Source organism: Ovis aries, chromosome 1 (genome assembly GCF_016772045.2).
Source record: "Ovis aries strain OAR_USU_Benz2616 breed Rambouillet chromosome 1, ARS-UI_Ramb_v3.0, whole genome shotgun sequence".
Taxonomy (NCBI): domain Eukaryota; kingdom Metazoa; phylum Chordata; class Mammalia; order Artiodactyla; family Bovidae; genus Ovis; species Ovis aries.
Window position 1 is genome coordinate 237,351,864 of NC_056054.1, and position 18,925 is coordinate 237,370,788.

An 18,925-nucleotide genomic window follows, 5' to 3' on the forward strand; every position below is an offset into this window, starting at 1 on the left:
ACCAAGCTCAGTGGGCCAGCCTCCTGAGAGACCAGGGAAAGCCAACAGTTTTTGTGAATTAATAGCCAATTTGTATAGCCTCAAGAGGAAGAAAATTCCTGTTGGAAGGTTGTTCTGAGGTGATTGGTTGGGACGGTATAGGGTGTTTACTGGAGTGGGCATCTTTGCCTAATTGGGAGTAAGGAAGCTTGTTAGTGATGATTGGGGAGCTTTTAGCAATGCTTAAAAAGAGGCTCCATCAGCTTCAGAGGTGACCTTGATTCTGGGCTCTGCTTCTGTGTCCTTGGGGGCAGGACTCAACAATGGTGACCTATAACTTTCTTATACAATCCTCATTGAGTTTGATGTCAAAGTTACATTAATTTTACAAAATAGTGGATTTTTTCCCTCTCTTTTCTACACTCTGTAATAGTGTACTTATGGTCATAATACATTTTCCTGGTAAAACCATCATGGTCTGTTTTCTTTGTGAGCAAATTGTTATAGTCAATTGTATTTTTTAAATTACTACATTATTTAGGCCTTCTATTTTAATTTGACTCCATTTTGATAAAGTATATATTTTCAATATGTAACTTGACATGTATATTTCTATCTTTATTTTCACTATATAAGATTATTAGTGTCAAGATATTCAGCAAATACTATAATTTTCTTGGTTTACAATTTCATTTTAACTTTTTTGTAAAGTAAAATTGACTTTTCATGTTATATAGTTTTATGTTTTGACAGATAAATAGAGTTGTGTAACAACCACGACCATCTAGCTGCAGGACTCTACTACTCCAAAAAAAATTCTTTATGCTGCCCATTGAAGTCAAGTCCTTCCTACAAACCCTTACAACATGTAGCCTCTAATTTGTTCTTCATCGCTACATTTTTGCCTTTTCCAGAATGTCATAAAAATTAATCATACATAACTTTGAGTTTGGCTTATATTACTAACTATAATACTTTTGAGATTCATCCATGTGGTTGTGTGTATCAAAATTCATTCATTTGTATTATTGAGGAGTCTTCCACTGTACAGATATTCCATAGTTTATCCACCCACCAGATGAAGGATTTTTTAATTATTTTCAGTTTGTTTGTTTTACACAGTTCAGATTCTTTATTTTTAGTTTTTTGGTTTTTGATCATTTTATATTTATAGAAAAGTTGCAAAGATGTTACAGAGAGTCCTCATATCCCTTATTTTTTAACTTATTGTAATAATTTAATTATTTTTATTTTTTAATTGGAGGAAAATTGCTTTACAATGTTGTGTTGGTTTCTGCCATACAATGACACAAATCCACCATGATTATACTTTTATCATCTCCCTCTTGAGCCTCCCTCCCCTGCCCCCACCCCACTCCTCTAGATCACCACAGAACACCAAGCTGGGCTCCTTGTGTTATTCAGCAACGTCTCACCAGCATTCTGTTCTACACATCGTAGTGTATATATGTCGATGTTACTTTCTCCGTTCATCCCACTCTTTCCTTCCCCAACAGTGTCCACAAATCCTTTCTCTATATCTGTCTCCATTCCTTCCTTGCAAATAGGTTCATCAACACCATTTTTATCGATTCCATATATGTTAACTCATATTCTTTACCCAGCTTTCCCTATATAACCATGAGATATCCATCAATGCTGTTTTTCTCAGTTTAGTCTCTCAGTCATGTCCAACTCTTTGTGAGAGTCCTACTCTTTGCAACCCATCAACACTAAGAATTGATAAATGATTTGTTTGGTTAGTTGTTCAGTCACCAAGTCATGTCCAACTCTTTGTGACTCTATGGACTGCAGCACACCAGGATTCCCTGTTCCTCACCATCTCCTGGAGTTCGCCTGAGTTCATGTCCATCAAATCAGTAATGCTATCCAACAATCTCATCCTCTGCCGCCTTCTTCTCCTTCTGCCTTCCATCTTTCCCAGCATCAGGAACTTTTCCAATGAGTCAGCTCTTCACAACAAGTGGCCAAAGTATTACAGCTTCAACTTTAGGATCAGTCCTTCCAGTGAATATTCAGGGTTGATTTCCTTTAGGATTGAGTGGTTTGCTCTCCTTGCAGTCCAAGGGACTCTCAAGAGCCTTCTCCAGCACCATAGTTCAAAACCATCAATTCTTCAGTGTTCTCCCTTCTTTATGGTCCAGTTCTCACATCAGTACATGACTACTGGAAAAGCATTTCATAGCCTTGATACTATAGCCTTACTACTATTATACTACAGACGTTATTCAGATTTTCCCAGACTTTTTATTGTCATTTTTCTGTTCCAAGTTCTTATCCAGGATCAGTTCAGTTCAGTCACTCAGTCGTGTCCGACTCTTTGTGACCCCATGAATCGCAGCACGCCAGGCCTCCCTGTCCATCACCAAATCCCAGAGTTCACTCAGACTCACATCCATTGAGTCAGGGACACCATCCAGCCATCTCATCTTCTGTCGTTCCCTTCTCCTCCTGCCCCCAATCCCTCCCAGCATCAGAGTCTTTTCCAGTGAGTCAACTCTTTGCATGAGGTAGCCAAAGTACTGGAGTTTCAGCTTCAGCATCATTCCCTCCAAAGAAGTTAAATAAGCAGAGTGGCAATATACAGCTTTGACATACTCCTTTCCCAATTTGGAACCAGTCTGTTTTTCCATGTCTGGTTCTAACTGCTGCTTCATGATTACAAAATCCATAGTCCTTCAGGAACTCTGTCTATCAGATGTAACCCCTTGAATCTATTTGTCACTTCCACTGTATGATCATAAGGGATTTGATTTAGGTCATACCTGAATGGCCAGGTGGTTTTCCCTATGTTCTTCAATTTAAGTCTGAATTTGGCAATAAGGAGTTCATTATCAGAGCCACAGTGCACTCCCGGTCTTGTTTTTGCTGACTGTATAGAGCTTCTCCATCTTTGGCTACAAAAAACGTAATCAATCTGATTTCAATATTGACCATCTGGTGATGTCAATGTGCAGAGTCATCTCTTATGTTGTTGGAAGAGGATGTTTGTCATAACCAGCACGTTCTCTTGGAAAAAACTCTGTAAGCCATTGTCCTGCTTCATTTTGTACTCCAAGGCCAAATTTGCCTGTTATTCCAGGTACCTCTTGACTTCCTACTTTTACATTCTAGTCCCCTATGGTGAAAAGGAAATCTTTTGGTGGTGGTAGTTTTAGAAGGTCTTTTAGGTCTTCATAGAACCATTCAACTTCAGCTTCTTTGGTTTTAGTGGTTGGGGCATAGACTTGGATTACTGTGATACTGAATGGTTTGCCTTGGAAACAAACAGAGATCATTCTGTCATTTTTGAGACTGCACCCAAGGACTGCCTTTTGGACTGTTTTGTTGACTATGAGGGCAACTCTATTTCTTCTGAGGGGTTCTTGCCTACAGTAGTGGATATAATGGTCATCTGAATTAAATTTGCCCATCCATACCTATTTTAGTTCACTGATCCCTAAAATGTTGATGCTCACTCTTGCCATCTCCTATTTGACCACTTCCAATTTACCTTGATTCATGGACCTAACATTCCAGGTTCCTATGTAATATTGTTCTTCAGAGCACTGGACTTTACTTTCACCACCAGACACATTCACAATTAGGGATTGTTTCTGCTTTGGCTCAGCCTCTTCATTCCCTCTGGAGCTATTTCTCCACTCTTCTCTAGTAGCCTACCAGACACCTACCTACCGGGTGCTCATCTTTCAGTGCCTTATCTTTTTCACTTTTCATACTGTTCATGAGATTCTCAAGGCAAGAGTGCTGAAGTGGTTTGCCATTCCCTTCTCTGGTGCACTACATTTTGCCAGAACTCTCCACCATGACCCGTCCATCTTGGGTGGCCCTACACAACATGGCTCTTAGTTTCACTGATTTAGACAATGTTGTGGTCCATGTGATCAGTTTGGTTAGTTTTTTGTGGTTCATGGTTTCATTCCATCTGCCCCCTGGTGGATGAGGATAAAAGGCTTGTGGAAGCTTCCTGATGGGAGGGACTGGCTATGGGGAAAACTATGTCTTGTTCTGGTGGCCAAGGCCCTTGCTCAGTAAGTCTTCACCAATTTTCTGCTGATGGGTGGGCCTGTGTTCCCTCCTTGTAATTTGGCCTGAGGCCAAACTATGGTAGGTGTAATGGTGGTAATGGTGACCTCCTTCAAAAGGACTTATGCCAGCATGCTGAGCCTCCCAGACTGTTGTAGTCAATGCCCCTGACCACGCAGCAGGCCACTGTCAACCCACACCTGCACCAGAGACTCCTGGACACTTCCAGAAAAGTCTGGTTAGATCTCTTGAGGGGTTGCTGCTCCTTTCTCCTGGGTCCTGGTACACACAAAGTTTTGTTTGTACTCTCCAAGAGTCTTTGTTTCCACAGTCTTATGGAAGTTCTGTAATGAAGTCCTGCTGACCTTCAAAGTCAGAGTCCTTGGGAATACTGAGTCCCTTAGCCAGATCCCCAGGTTGGGAAGTCTGTTGGTGGGCCTAGAATTTTACAAGTACAGGGTGATATCTCATGGTGGTTTTGATTTGCATTTCCCTATAGTAATGCTGAGCATTTTCTCATGTGCTTGTTAGCCACCTGTATGAGTAACAGGCAAATTTGGCCTTGGAGTACAGAACAGAGTTCTGCCAAGAGAACACACTGGTCATAGCAAACACCTTCTTCCAACAGCACAAGAGAAGACTCTGCGTATGGACATTACCAGATAATCAACACCAAAATCAGGTTGATTATATTCTTTGCAGCCAAAGATGGAGAGGCTCTATACAGTCAGCAAAAACAAGACCGGGAGCTGACTGTGGCTCAGATCATGAACTCAGTATTGCCAAATTCAGACTGATACTGAAGAAAGTAGAGAAAACCACTAGACCATTCAGTTCAGTTCAATTCAGTCACTCAGTCATGTCCAACTCTTTGCGACCCTATGAATTGCAGCACTCCAGGCTTCCCTGTCCATCACCAACTCCTGGAGTTCACCCAAACTCACGTCCATCGAGTCAGTGATGCCATCCAGCCATCTCATCCTCTGTCGTCCCCTTCTCCTCTTGCCCCCAATCCCTCCCAGCATCAGAGTCTTTTCCAATGAGTCAACTCTTCGCATGAGGTGGCCAAAGTACTGGAGTTTCAGCTTTAGCATCAGTCCTTCCAAAGAACACCCAGCACTAATCTCCTTTAGAATGGACTGGTTGGATCCCCTTGCAGTCCAAGGGACTCTCAACAGTCTTCTCCAACACCACAGTTCAAAAGCATCAATTCTTTGGCACTCAGCTTTCTTCACAGTCCAACTCTCAGATCCATACATGACTACTGAAAAAAACTTAACCTTGACTAGATGGACCTTTGTTGGCAAAGTAATGTCTCTGCTTTTGAATATGCTATCTAGGTTGGTCATAACTTTCCATGATTTAAATCAAATCCCTTATGACTATACAGTGGAAGTGAGAAATAGATTTAAGGGACTAGATCTGATAGAGTGCCTGATGAACTATAGACAGAGGTTCGTGACATTGTACAGGAGACGGGAATCAAGACCATCCCCAAGAAAAAGAAACTCAAAAAAGTATAATGGTTGTCTGAGGAGGCCTTACAAATAGCTGTGAAAAGAAGGGAACTGAAAATCAAAGGAGAAAAGGAAACATGTACCCATTTGAACGTAGAGTTCCAAAGAATAGCAAGGAGAGATAAGAAAGCCTTCCTAAGTGATCAATGCAAAGAAATAGAGGAAAACAATAGAATGGGAAAGACTAGAGATCTCTTCAAGAAAATTAGAGATAGCAAGGGAACATTTTATGCAAAGATGGGCTCAATAAAGGACAGAAATGGTAGGGACCTAACAGAAGCAGAAGATATTAAGAACAGGTGACAAGAATACATAGAAGAATAATACAAAAAAGATCTTCATGACCCAGATAATCAAGATGGTGTGATCACTCACCTAGAGCCAGACATCCTGGAATGTGAAGTCAAGTGAGCCTTAGGCATCATCACTGCCCACAAAGCTAGTGGAGGTGATGGAATTCCAGTTGAGCTATTTCAAATCCTGAAAGATGATGCTGTGAAAGTGCTGCAGTCAATAAGCCAGCAAATTTGGAAAATTCAGCAGTGGCTACATGACTGGAAAAGGTCAGTTTTCATTCCAATCCCAAAGAAAGGCAATGCCAAAGAATGCTCATACTATTGCACAACTACACTCATCTCACACACTACTAAAGTGATGCTTAAAATTCTCCAAGTCAGGCTTCAGCAATACATGAACCGTAAACTCCCTGATGTTCAAGCTGGTTTTAGAAAAGGCAGAAGAAACCAGAGATCAAATTGCCAACATCTACTGGATCATGGAAAAAGCAAGAGAGTTCCAGCAAAACATCTATTTCTGCTTTATTGACTATACCAAAGCCTTTGACTGTGGCGATCACAATAAATTGTGGAAAATTCTGAAAGAGATGGGAACACCAGGCCACCTGACCTGCCTCTTGAGAAACCTGTATACAGATCAGGAAGCAACAGTTAGAACTGGATATCGAACAACAGACTAGTTCCAAATAGGAAAAGGAGTATGTCAAAGCTGTATATTGTCACCCTGCTTATTTAACTTCTATGCAGAGTACATCATGAGAAACGCTGGGCTGGAGGATGCACAAGCTGGAATCAAGATTGCCGGGAGAAAAATCAATAACCTCAGATATGCAGTTGACACCACCCTTATGGCGAAAATGAAGAAGAACTAAAGAGCCTCTTGATGAAAGGGAAAGAGGAGAGTGAATACGTTGGCTTACAGCTCAACATTCAGAAAACTAAGATCATGGCATCCAGTCCCACCACTTCATGGGAAATAGATGGGGAAACAGTGGAAACAGTGGGAGGCTAACTTTATTTTTCTGGGCTCAAAGTCACTGCAGATGGTGACTGCAGCCATGAAATTAAATGATGCTTACTCCTAGGAAGGAAAGTTTTGAACAACCTAGACAGCATATTAAAAAGCAGAGACATTACTTTGCCAACAAAGGTCCAACTTCAAGGCTATAGTTTTTCCAGTGGTCATGTATGGATGTGAGAGTTGAACTATAAAGAAAGCTGAGCACAAAAGAATTGATGCTTTTGAACTGTGGTGTTGGAGAAGACTCTTGAGAGTCCCTTGGACTGCAAGGGGATCCAACCAGTCCATCGTAAAGATCAGTCCTGGGTGTTCATTGGAAGGACTGATATTGAAGCTGAAACGCCAATACTTTGGCCACCTGATGCGAAGAGCTGACTCCTTTGAAAAGACCCTGATGCTGGGAAAGACTGAAGGTGGGAGGAGAAGGGGATGACAGAAGATGAGATGGTTAGGTGGCATCACCGACTCAATGGACATGTGTTTGGGTGGACTCCGGGTGTTGGTGATGGACAGGGAGGCCTGGCATGCTGAGGTTCATGGGGTCGCAGAGTCAGACATGACTGATTGACTGAACTGATGTCTTATATATATAAATATGTATTCAGATTCTATCCTTATTTTTAATTGGGTTGTTTGGCTTTTTGATGTTACATGAGTTCTTTCTTGAATGTATCGTATGCAAATATCTTCTCCCATTCAATAGATGGCCTTTTAATTTTGTTGTGTTTCCTTCACTGTGCAAAAGCTTTTAGTTTGATGTAGTCTCTTTAATTTTGCATTTTTTCCTTTTCTTGAGGAGACATACCTTCCAAAATATTACTAAGACCAATGTAAAAGTACATACTCCTTATGTTTTCTTCTAGAAGTTTTATCATTTAAGGTTTTATATTTAAGTTTGTGCATGGTGTGAGAAAGTGGTCTACATTTATTCTTTTGCATTTAACTGTCCAGCTTTCTGTGGAAAATTCTGAGACAGATGGGAATACCAGAGCACCTGACCTGCCTCTTGAGAAATCTGTGTGCAGGTCAGGAAGCAACAGTTAGAACTGGACATGGAACAACAGACTGGTTCCAAATAGGAAAAGGAGTACGTCAAGGCTGTATATTGTCACCCTGCTTATTTAACTTATATGCAGAGTACATCATGAGAAATGCTGGACTGGAAGAAACACAAGCTGGAATCAAGATTGCTGGGAGAAATATCAATAACCTCAGATATGCAGATGACACCACCCTTATGGCAGAAAAAGAAGAGGAACTAAAAAGCCTCTTGATGAAAGTGAAAGAGGAGAGTGAAAAAGTTGGCTTAAAGCTCAACATTCAGAAAACGAAGATCATGGCATCCGGTCCCATCACTTCATGGGAAGTAGATAGGGAAACAGTGGAAACAGTGTCACACTTTATTTTTGGGGGCTCCAAAATCACTGAAGATGGTGATTGCAGCCATAAAATTAAAAGATGCTTACTCCTTGGAAGGAAAGTCATGACCAACCTAGATAGCACATTAAAAAGCAGAGATATTACTTTGCCAACAAACGTCCATTTAGTCAAGGCTATGGTTTTTCCAGTAGTCATGTATGGATGTGAGAGTTGGACTGTGAAGAAGGCTGAGCACCAAAGAATTGATGCTTTTGAACTGTGGTGTTGGGATTCAACGAGTCCATCCTAAAGGAGACCTGTCCTGGGTGTTCATTGGAAGGACTGAAGGTGAGGCTGAAAGTCCAATACTTTAGCCACCTCATGTGAAGAGCTGAGTCATTGAAAAAGACCCTGATTCTGGGAGAGACTGGGGGCAGGAGGAAAAGGGGACAACAGAGGATGAGATGGCTGGATGGCATCACCGACTCGATGGACGTGAGTCTGAGTGAACTCCAGGAGTTGGTGATGGACAGGGAGGCCTGGTGTGCTGCTATTCATGGGGTCACAAAGAGTGGGACATGACTGAGCAACTGAACTGAACTGAACTGTCCAGCTTTTCTAACACCATTTATTGAAGAAGCTATCTTTTCTCCATTGTTTTTCTTGCCCCCTTAATCATAGATTAATTGCCCATATAAGTGTATGTATATTTCTGTGCTCTTGACATATGTGTCTGTTTTTGAGCCAGTACCATACTGTTTTGATTAATATAGTTTTGTAGCATAGTTTGAAATCAAAAGGAATGATACTTCCAACTTTGTTCCTTTATCTCAATATTGCTGTGGTTTGGGGGGATCTTTTGTGTATCCATACAAATTTCAGAATCATTTGTTCTAGTTCTGTGAAAAATGCCATTAGTATTCTGATGAAATTGTATTGAATCTATAGATTGCCTTGAGTATAATAGTCATTTAAACAATATTAATTCTTCCAATTCATAAGCACAGTTTATCTTTTAATCTGTTTCTGTCATCTTCAATTTCATTCATCAGGGCCTTATAGTTTTCTGAATATAGGTTTTTTACCTCCTTAGATTTACTCCTAGGTATTTTATTCTTTTTGATGTGATTCTAAGTGAGGTTGTTTCCTTAATTTATCTTTCTGATAGAGCATTGTTAATGTATGGAAATGCAACAGACTTCTGTATATTAACTTTGCATTCTACAACTTTACTGAATTCATTAATAAATTATAATAGTTTTGGGTGGCATCTTTAGAATTTTTTATGGTATAGTACCATGTCATTTGCAAAGAGCGACAGTTTTACTTCTTCCTTTCCAATATGGATTCCTTTTTTTTTTTTTAACTTGTCTGATTGTTGTGGTTAGGACTTCCAATACTGTGTTGAATAAAAGTGGCAAAACTGGACTTTCTTGTCTTGTTCGTGACCTTAGAGGAAAAGCTTTCAGTGTGGTGAGTATAGTAATAGCTATGGACTTGCAATATCAATATATGACCTTTATTATGTTGAGGTATATTCCTTTTATACCTATTTTGTTGAAAGTTTTTGACATAAATGGCTGTTTAATTTTGTCAAAAGTCTTTTCTGCATCTATTGAGATGATAATGTTTTTTACTCTTAATTTTGTTAATGTGACATATCTCATCAATAGGATTACAGATACTGAAACAGCCTTTGCATCACTGGGATAAATTCCATTTGATCATGGTGTATGATCCATTTAATGTATTATTGAATTTGATGTGCTAATATTTTTTTTGAGGATTTTTACATATATGTCATCAATGATATTGACTTGTAATTTTGTATGTGTGTGTGATATCTTTGTCTGATTTTGGTACAAGGGTGATGCTGTCCTTGTAGAATGAGTTCAGAAGCTTTCCATGCTCTGCAATTTGGGGGAATAGTTTGAGAAGTATTAACTCTTTTCTCTAAGTTTGGTAAAACTTACCTGTGAAGTCTCCTAGTTCTAGATATTGTTTGGTGGCTGGGGGTGGGGTCAGATTTTAAAAATATTATTAATTCAGTTTCATTGCTGATAATTGGTATGTTTAAATTTTCTATTTCTTCCTATACCTGTCTTGGGATATTGCACACTTCTATTATTTCTTCTAGGTTGTCATTTTTATTGATGTGTAATTGTTCATAATAATAGCTTATGATCCTGTTTTTCTGTGGTATTGATTGTGACTTCTTTTTCATTTCTGATTTTATTGTTTGGGGTCCTTTCTTTTTCGTGGTGAATCTGGCTAATGTTTTATCAATCTTGCTTGTCTTTTCAACAAACCAGGTCTTCATTTCATTCATTCATTTTCCTTTGTTTTCTGTGTAGTAAAAATAGTCTCTTTTATTTATTTCTTCTCTGTTCTTTAGTATTTCTTTCATTCTAATAACTTTCTGTTTCATTTGTTTTTCTTTTTCTAGTTCCTTTAGGTATAGTGTTAAGTTGTTTGAGATTTTTCTTGTTTCCTGAGGTAGGCTTCTATTGCTATAAACTTTACTCTTAGAACTGGTTTTGCTGCATTTCATAGATTTTGAATTGTTTTGTTTCTGTTTTCATTTCTCTCCAGATGTATTTTTATTTCTTCTTGGATCCATGATTTTTTAATAGAATTTTGTTTAGCCTCCATGTTTGTGTGTTTTGCAGGGTTTTTCTCATAATTGATTTCTAGTCTCGTAACTTTGTGGTCAGAAGAAGCTTGATATGATTCCTATCTTCTTAAATTTACTGAGACTTGTGAATTGACCTGAAATCTATCCTGGAGAATTTTCCATGTGAACTTGAAAAGAATATATATTCTGCTGCTTTTGGATGGAATGTTTCATATACATTAAGTACATTTGATCTGATGTTTCATTTAAGGCCAGTGGTTCCTTATTGATTTTTTGTCTGGATGATCTGTCCATTGATGTAAGTGGAGTGTTTATGTCCATTAGTGTTATTGTGTTATTGTAAATTTCTGTTTTTATGTCTGTTAATATCTTCTTCATGGTTGATCCCTTGATCATTATGCAATGTCCTCATTTGTCTCTTGTCACAGTCTTCTTTTAAATTTGATTTTGTCTGATATAAATATTGTGTACCCAAGCTTTCTTTTCATTTCTATTTATATGGTATAACTTTTTCCATCCTCTCACTTTCAGTGTGATCTAAAGTGAGTCTCTTGTAGGCAGCATAAATGAGTCTTTTTGTGTTCATTCATCCACTCTGTCTTTTGATTGGAGCATTCAGTTCAGTTCAGTTACTCAGTCATGTCCGACTCTTTGCGACCCCACGAATAGCAGCACACCAGGCCTCCCTGTCTATCACCAACTCCCAGAGTTCACTCAGACTCACATCCATCGAGTTGGTGATGCCATCCAGCCATCTCATCCTCTGTTGTCCCCTTCTCCTCCTGCCCCTAATCCCTCCCAGCATCAGAGTCTTTTCCAATGAGTCAATTCTTTGCATGAGGTGGCCAAAGTACTGGAGTTTCAGCTTTAGCATCATTCCCTCCAAAGAAATCCCAGGGCTGATCTCCTTCAGAACGGACTGGTTGTATCTCTTTGCAGTCCAGACTCTCAAGAGTCTTCTCCAACATCACAGTTCAAAAGCATCAATTATTCGGCTCTCAGCCTTCTTCACAGTCCAACTCTCACATCCATACATGACCACAGGAAAAACCATAGCCTTGACTAGACGGACCTTAGTCAGCAAAGTAATGTCTCTGCTTTTGAATATGCTATCTAGGTTGGTCACAACTTTTCTTCCAAGGAGTAAGCGTCTTTTAATTTCATGGCTGCAGTCACCATCTGCAGTGATTTTGGAGCCCCCCAAAATTAAAGTGTGACACTGTTTCCACTGTTTCCCATCTAGTTCCCATGAAGTGATGGGACTGGATGCCATGATCTTCATTTTCTGAATGTTGAGTTTTAAGCCAACTTTTTCACTCTCCTCTTTCACTTTCATCAAGAGGCTTTTTAGTTCCTCTTCTCTTTCTGCCATAAGGGTGGTGTCATCTGCATATCTGAGGTTACTGATATTTCACCTGGCAATCTTGATTCCAGCTTGTATTTCTTCCAGTCCAGCGTTTCTCATGATGTACTCTGCATATAGGTTAAATAAGCAGGGTGACAATATACAGCCTTGACATACTCCTTTTTTCCTATTTGGAACCAATCTATTGTTCCTTGTCCTGTTCTAACTGTTGCTTCCTGACCTGCATACAGATTTCTCAAGAGGCAGGTCAGGTGGTCTGGTATTCTATCTCTCTCAGAATTTTCCACAGTTTATTGTGATCCACACAGTCAAAGGCTTTGGCATAGTCAATAAAGCAGAAATGGATGTTTTTCTGGAACTCTCTTGCTTTTAGGTTCATTTATATTTAAAGGAATTATTGATAGGTATGTGCTTATTGCCATTTTGTTAATTTTTTATGGATGTTTTGCAGTTCTTTTTTGTTCTTTTTTTCTTTTACTCCCTTCTCTTGTGATTTGATGACCGCTTTTAATGTTATGTTTGGATTCTTTCTCTTTTTTGTATGTATATATTTTACATATTTTTGATTTGTGGATACCATGAGGTTTATATACAACAATCTATACATATAAATGATTATTTCAAGTTGCCTTATCCGTTAAGTTCAAACATAGTTTAAAAATCCTGCATTTTTACTTCCCCCAACAAGAATTTAATATTTTTTAACATCATATTTTGTATCTTTTAATTTTGTTTATGCCTTAATTACTTATTGTGGCTATAGATGATTTTAGTGCTTTTGTCTTTAACCTTTCACTAGCTTTATAGGTGGTTTGTTTACTTCATTTACAGTATATTTGACTCTACAAATGAGATGTTTTCCTTTGTCAGTTTTATATTTCTAGCGGTGGCCTTTTCTAATTAGAAAAGTCAATTTAATGTTTCTTATAAAGCTGGATTCATGATACTGAACTCTTTTAACTTTTGATTGTCTGTATAACTTTTGATTTCTCCTTCAAATCATAAGGAAAGCCTTGATAGATCATTCTTAACTGCAAGCTTTCCTCTTTCATCACTTTAAATATATCATGCCATTCCCTTCTGACCTGCAGAATTTCTGATGATGAGTCAGCTAATTGTCTTAAGAGAGTTCCTTTACTTTTTACATATAACTTGTTGCTTTTCCCTGGCAAAAAAAAATGTTCTCTCTTTACCTATAATTTTTTCCATTTTAATTACAATGTTCTTGGTGTGGTCCTCTTTGGATTGATCCTGTTTGTGACTCTACGCTTCTGGAACTTAGACGCTTGTTTCCTTTCCCAGATTAGGAAAGCTTTCTGCTATTATGTCTTCAAATAATTTCTCTGCTCTTTTATCTCTCTCTTCTGTAATACAAATGATAGCATGTTTGATATTATTTCGGAAGTCTCTTCTTTTTATTGTAAGTCCCCTACATACCAACACATTTCATTCCAAGAAGATATTGGTAAGTCCTATTTGTTCATAAGTCCAACAAAGTTAGCCTAGGTACCCATCTAACAAAACTGGCTATACAGTACTATACTGTAATAGTTTTACAATACTTCTCACACAAATAATACATAAAAACAAACACCCCAAAAATATTTCTAATCTTACAGTGAAGTGAAGTGAAGTCACTCAGTCGTGTCCAACTCTTTGCGACCCCATGGACTGTAGCCTACCACGCTCCTCTGCCCATGGGATTTTCCAGGCAATAGTACTGGAGTGGATTGCCATTTCCTTCTTCAGCGGATCTTCCCAACCCAGGGATGGAACCTGGGTCTCCCGCTTTGTAGACAGACACTTTACCGTCTGAGCCACCAAGGAAGTCCAGTACAGTATTATCAGCTACATCACCGCTGCTTTTATACTTGCTTTCAGACATCCTGGGCTTGAAATAAAGATATGGTACTACTGTATTTTGTACAGTACTGTACAGTAAAGTACACAAATGCACAACCACTTGTAGAGAATGCATACACATGACAATGTGCACCAAACATGTGAACTCACTCACATGACTGAATATGGAAGTATTCTTTCACATCTTTGAAAATTTGCAACTTGAAGGTTCATATGTAAGTAACTTAACTGTATTTTTTTTTTCTGTTCAGTTTCAGTGATTTCCACTGAACCTCTATCTTTTAGTTTGCTTATCCATTCTTATTTTCCATCTAGTCTACTGTTGACTCATTCTAGGGTATTTTTAATTTCAGTTATATTCTTCAGCTCTGTTTGGTTCTTCTTAATGTCTTCTAGCTCTTTGTACAGTTTCACCATGTTCATTCAATCTTTTCCTTAGGCCTTTGAGCATTTTTATGATTATTGCTTTGAATTCTTTGTTGGGTAGATTTCTTATTTCTACTTCATTTAGTTCTTTTAATGTTTTATCTTGTTCCTTTGTTAGAAACATATTCCTCTATTGACTCATTTTACCTAATTCACTGTTTATATTTCTATGTAGTTGGTAGGTTAGTTACATTTTCCAGTTTTGGAGAACAGAGGAGACATGTGTCCCAGCAGTGTACTCCCCCTCTAGTCACCAGAACTATGTGCTCTAGGGGTAGCCTTATGTGGGCTTCATGGGTCTTTCTGTTATAGGTTTTTGACTACCATGGGAAGCCCAGTTAGCATGGCTGCCCTCGGTCTGGTTGGTTGTTAGACCCTGCCATGTGAAGAGGCTACTAGCCACTGGTGGTGAGTGGAGCTCTGTCACAAAACAGCTGGTTCAGAGTTCCTAAAGCCTAGGGGTGGTGGGTAGAGTCAGGTCTTAGGATTGGTGATGTGGTTCCAGGACACCTGATCTACTGTTGGCCTGTGATGAATGGGGTGGGTTTCTGACATAGCTGGCTGCAGTGTCTGGGTGTCTAAAAGCTGATGTTGGTGGGCTGGTGAGTGGGGCTGGATCCTGGCTGGATAATGATCCTAAGGTTTCTTAAAGCTAGTATCAGTCTGCTATTAGGGAGGGGTGGAGGTGGTGGGGTTAGGTCTTAGAAATAGTATTGGTCCTCTGGTGGGTGGAGCTGGGACCTGGGGTCTTTTGTTTCAGGACCCAGGCATTTGGAGCTGATGATGACCCATAGGTGAGTGGGCCTGGGTAGCCTCTGGGTAGCTCACTGGTGGATGGAGCCAGGTCTCAATGTCTCTAGTTGCAGGGCCCTAGAGAGTTTGTGCCTCCCCTCTAGTGAGTGAGGCTTGTTCCAGTGCTATTATCAGCCAGTGGTGGGTGCAGCTGTGTCCCAAGGTTTCTGGCTGCAGGATTATAGTGATCCTGAGGCTAGTGCTGGCGCACTGTTGGGTGGAGCTGAATTCTGGGGTCTTTGGATACAGGCCCCTTGGGGTTCCACAGATTTCAGCCCACTAATACCCAGGTCAAGTCCAGCGGTCCCTGGGCTAGTGCCAGCTCACTGGTGAATGGAGCTGGATCTTGTGGTCTCTGGCTACAGGGCCTTTGGGGTTCCTGGAGATGGTTTTGGCTGCTGGTGAGTGGGCTAATTCCTGACATGGCTGGCTGCAGGGCCCAGTGAACCTGAAGCTGGTGTCAGCCTGTCAGCCCACTGTAGGTGTGGTCAGACCCTTGGGCACCAGCTGAGGGGCCCAAGACGCCCCAGAGCTGATGCTGGTCTGCTACTGGGTGCGGTCAGGGCCTAGGTGGTCCTGGTTCTAGTGCTGGTGCACAGGTGGGCAAGACTGGGTCCCGGGCCCTCTGAGAATGGGTCACATCCTGGTGGCAGTTGGGGGCTCAGGAGTCCTAATGCAGCTGGCCAGGTGGTGGATGCGGCTGTGCCCCTGCCCAGCTAGCTGCTTGACCTAAGGCATCCAAGTACTGTTTCTGTCACTGGTGGGTGGGGCCAGGACCCAGTGCTAATTAGCTAGAGGGACAACTCTAAAATGGTGCTTGCCAGCATTAATGTCTTCATGGTAGAATGAGCTCCCTATAATGCCTGCTGTTAGCGTCTGTGTCCCCCAAAGTGAGCTCTACTTGCCTCTCTGGGAGTCTCCAAGATCAGCAAATGAGTCTGACCCATGGGCTTCTTTCAAACTGCTGCTTCTTGCCTAGGTTTCAGCATATGACATTTTGTGTGCACCCTGTAAGAGAGGAGTTTTGTACTTCCTCCAGCCCTATGGCTCTCCCAAAAGTAAGCCCTGTCCGCCTTCAGAGCCAAATGTTCTGATGTTCACCTTCCCAGTGCAGGAAGCCCCAAGGTGGGGAGCCTGATGTATGGCTTGGACTCCTCATGTCTTGGGGAGAATCTCTCCAACTGTAATTATCCTCCCATTTATGGGTCACCCACCTACGGATAAGAGACTTGACTATACTTGACTATAAAGAAGACTGTACTGTCTTTATAGTCTTCTTACCCATCTTGTTATTGTTCCTCCTTTTTAACTGTAGATTATTTCTGCTGGTGTTTAGGCCATTTTCATCAATAGTTGCTCTGTGAATAGTTGTAATTTTGCCGTGTCTGTGAGAGGAGATGAGCTAGGGTCTTCCTACTCCACCATCCTGGCCACGTCCCTGAACAGGCTTTTCTTTTCTTTTTTTTTTTTAAAGCAGCAATAAATATATGGCCATCTTCATACATGGTCATTTAGGTGTATACTCGTCTACAGGTAAGTGTGATAAAGGTGACAATTGCTCCTTTGTCTTGTTCTCTTCACTGGATATTAACTCCTCAAAGCAAAGACTATGCTTCTTCATAATATAACTCTCTCTGTAGAGTGCACGCTTCATGGTGAGTCACTGATGCAGGTAATGATGGTGAAGAGCAAGATGCAAAAGACATTCCATATAATAATGTATAGGTATTTCTCTTTCCGACTTCACCCTGTATGACTGTCTCTAGGTCCATCCACATCTACAAATGCCCCAGTTTTGTTCCTTTTAATGGCTAAGTAACATTTCACTGTATATATGTCCCACATGTTTATTGATGCGGTTCTCTGTTGATGGACATTTAGGTTGCTGGCACGTCCTGGCTCTTGTAAACAGTGCTACAGTGAACACTGGAGTGCATGTGTGTATTTTTGTATTAATTGACATGTTTACACTACCATGTGTAAAATATAGCTAGTGGGAATGTGTTGCATAGCACAGGGTGCTAAGCTTAATGTTCTATGATGATCTAGACGGGTGGGATGTAGGGGGAGTTGGACGGAGGTCCCAGAGGGAAGGGATATATGTATACGGATAGCTGATTCACTTCTTTGTGCAGCATATCGTAACACAATATTGTAAAGCAACTATACCCCAATAAAAAAAATTATAGGTAATGGACCTCTATCCAGACTCTGAAATCACTTCATAGGTGTGCTTCCCATATTCCCTGACATTGTTAGAAAGTGACATATTTACAAGCTATACATTTAGAGCTCTTAGATCCCAATAAAAACTCTTGGTCCTAACAAGGAAAGCTCTGTTCTCTGTTTTTGTTTTAATGGAGGATATGTTTAATCACTGTGCTAACTGGTGAACTGTCCTGTGTACATGTCTGTAAAATTAGCCAGGAGTTTCCCATACTATATTATATCTATTAAGTGGAGAAGTTAAACAGTGAGTAGTAAGTAGACTACTCAGTTATAGTCCTTCGAGGGACAGATTTAAAACTATAAAAGTGTAGAAAATAAAACTAATTAAAAGACATTTAAACTTTCTGTTTTCATGTTAGCCAGAAAGAATAACTGGTTTAGATATATGTAGGAGTCACAATCCACCCACTCCAGTACTCTTGCCTGGAAAATCCCATGGACGGAGGAGCCTGGTAGGGTGCAGTCCACGGGGTCGCTAAGAGTCGGATACAACTGAGCGTCTTCACTTTCACACATTGGAGAAGGAAATGGCAACCCACTCCAGTGTTCCTGCCTGAAGAATACCAGGGATGGGGGAGCCTGGTGGGCTGCCGTCTATGGGGTTGCACAGAGTCGGACACGACTGAAGCAACTTAGCAGCAGCAGCAGAAATCACCCAGTTTCTATTTTCCTCATCAAGACTTGCAGTGAATCTATCCCAGCTTATGAATGGCCAACATCCTACTTTCCTTCCAGTATTGTATTTAATTTTTATACAGGAAAGAAAAATTCATCTATTTGGATGCTTTCAACTTCAGCTCTCTCAACTCTTAGAACTGCAGCAGCTAGGATTTCTTTGATCTGAACTATGTGATATGGGAAAGTCTCCCTGCTATAATTTGCAGACATAGCTTTCCTAACTTAGATTTTGCACAAAAATAAGATAAATTAAACTTTAAAGAGTATTTGCCTGAGAGTTCAGGTGTTGGGAGATAATATCAAATTAAATACCTCTTCTTGTGTGTTTGATTAGTCTTACTCTTGATATTTTTGGTTTAGGCTAACCTTCCTGAACATATATCAGTGTAATTTAATATGAAAGGGCTTTATGTCATCCAAAGCTGCCTCTATGACTTCATCCCATCACTTACATTTTTCCTTCCATAGCACACTCTTTTTCAGTCCCTAAGGCTGGGCCTTGGCTGTCCTTTTATCTCTTAGAATTTGTCCTTTTCAAATGCAAAATGGTTTATTCTTATAGATCATTGGAATTTAAGTCATCTCATAATGATCAGAAGTAAATTTTCTCTTTCCTAAATACAGAATTCCAGGAAGAAAAGGGGCATTTACTTGTGAACTGTGGTTTTAAATTATGTCTAGTTAGGCATCCTATTAAGTAATATGTCAGAATCTCAA